Consider the following 2,470-nt stretch of genomic DNA (forward strand, 5'->3'; position numbering starts at 1 on the left):
AGAGAGAGAGAGAGAGAGAGAGAGAGAGAGAGAGAGAAAGAGAGAAAGAGAGAGGGAATGTGAGAGAAGAATGGATCCTAGTACCGAGCAGGTACTGTATCAATCGACACTCAGAATGGATGGAAGGCAACGTTCACTTTTGGGATTTGAACACAGCGCAGAGCATCATAAATAATTCCAGGCATTATATCCGACGTTCTAACGTGTGAGACATTTGAATGTCTCTTGGAAAGCTGAAAGTTACAGTGACATCAATTGATTTGACTTAGAATGTAAAGGGTTGTAACAAAATTTACAATTCATTTTGTCGGATGCTCTGCCAATTAACCGCGTTAGGTAGCAGGTAATTATTTAGTGGTAATGGCTAAGTGCAACCAGCTACTTTGCCACTCAGAATGGAAAGGGCCACATAGGTTCTGCTTATATAAGTTATAAGGATTTCAATGAGCTGAATATCATTTTCATCATTAGACTAAAAAAAAAAAAAAAAAAAGGAAATGAAGAAACAAGTATTTATTCAACGGTCAAGTTAAATGAGTAGTAATTTTGCTTACCGCGATTGTACTCCTTTGTTCCATATTGCTCATGGCAACATTTTATAACAGTAAACAATTCAGCATGCGGTCATGCATCTTAAATCGGATTTTAATCCGAGGCACACAGAGTGAACACTTCAATTACTCTTGGGTAATGTCCTGACTCTCGAACCAAAACAAGACATTAAAACCTTCCTTCGGCAGCCCAATAGTTCTAAAATGTTTTGGCGTTATTTACGCATCAAAGATTTAGTAATTTTTGGTACAGTAGAAGTTTGTAAATGGTTTAAGTGGTTTTTGAAATTCTGTATTTTTAGAATTTAATCGGATTACTGTTTCGGACTTCATAAAAGTTACTAACTCCAAAATACCTATATCTCTTTCCAAATAACTGGCATATTTTTATGGTTCAATAGTAATTGACAATAATGTATTTTTTCCACGGTGCTAATAATAATGATGCTGATGATAATAACAGCATTTCTAACAATAACATGTTATTTGTCTACCTCCAGTTACCCATACATACAAATAAAATGGGTTACAAAAATCTGTGACTCTTTTTCTCGTTGCTTCTGTCTGTTTGTCTGTCTGTCTTTCCCTCTATATAGATATTTACAGAGAGAAAGATAGCTAGATAGATAAACAAACATAAAACAAAGAAGAGGTCGTTACACTATGGACACATAATAAAAAACATACAATAAGTATAAACTAGCACAATAATTTAAGCAATGAAAGCGTTAACTGGGTAACCCATCCGTATACAGGCAAGAATCCATGTGTAATCTCAGGTCTTAGCTCCTCAAAACTATGCCCACCTGTCGTGAGTCATTGTATTGAAACCGGGCGCGTCCAAAGGCGTATCTGGGTAATTTTTCTTTAACCATGCTAAAATGCATTCAACGCTTCCTGGGTATTTGTTTGGAGTTGTGTTGTCATCAACAATCTATCATTTCTTCTATATTTGCCTCTTGTATTTCTTCCCAAACTGCACATCTTCGTCTTTCTCGAGTTTATCCAGTCGTGATCTGAGGGGAAAACCTATCATGTTGCTTAGTCTAATTTGTTATTCAATCTAACTTCATATGAATTTCATATTACCTGTTGAGTTGAGACTTTTCAAGTGTTATGCAGACCTTTTGCTTTCTCACTTCAACTCATGTTTCTTCACCGTTTTATGCCTTCCATTTCCAGTCTCCATTTCCTCCCTTTTATCGCAAGAGGATAGAATGATACTGCTGCTGTTGTTCCCCTCTCTCTCTCTGAAGGGTTTTCTGATCTGCGCTGCCCCTTTCATTGAGCAGCGATGTTGCAAAGTATCACAATCTCCTTGTGACCTTGCATGATGATAAGGACTTAAAAAAACCATGCTAACATCACATCGACCATGCATTCTATTTTCCTCCATCGCAGGTGCCCAACGATATAAAGATGGCGACGAGCTAGGGTTAATGATACTGGGAATGTCACTGTTTGCGTTGTACTGATTTCTGTTTTATACAAGCGTATGCATAGAAATTTCTGAACCTTATATTAAATAAACACTTCCCGATCATTCACAGATACCACAAATCTTTTAATAAAAACAAGGTCAAAATTAGATACAGCTGCACAATAAATATCGTTAGCATAATATACAATAAACAGTATAAGCAGATAGTATGGTTAAGGGTGGTCTCCTCAACACTAAATCTACCATTAAGAATTAGGAAAAGAGAAATAAAATTACCTTACCAGACGCAGTCGTGGCTGTGTGCTAAGTAGTTTGCTTCCCAACTACATGGTTCCAGGTTCAGTCCCACTACGTAACACCTTGGCCAAATATTTTCTGCTATATACTCAGGTTGACCAAAGCCTTGTGAGTGAATTTTGTAGACAGAAACTGAAAGAAGCCCATCGCATATATATATATATATATATATATATATATA

Source organism: Octopus bimaculoides, chromosome 6 (assembly GCF_001194135.2).
Source record: "Octopus bimaculoides isolate UCB-OBI-ISO-001 chromosome 6, ASM119413v2, whole genome shotgun sequence".
Classification (NCBI taxonomy): Eukaryota; Metazoa; Mollusca; class Cephalopoda; order Octopoda; family Octopodidae; genus Octopus; species Octopus bimaculoides.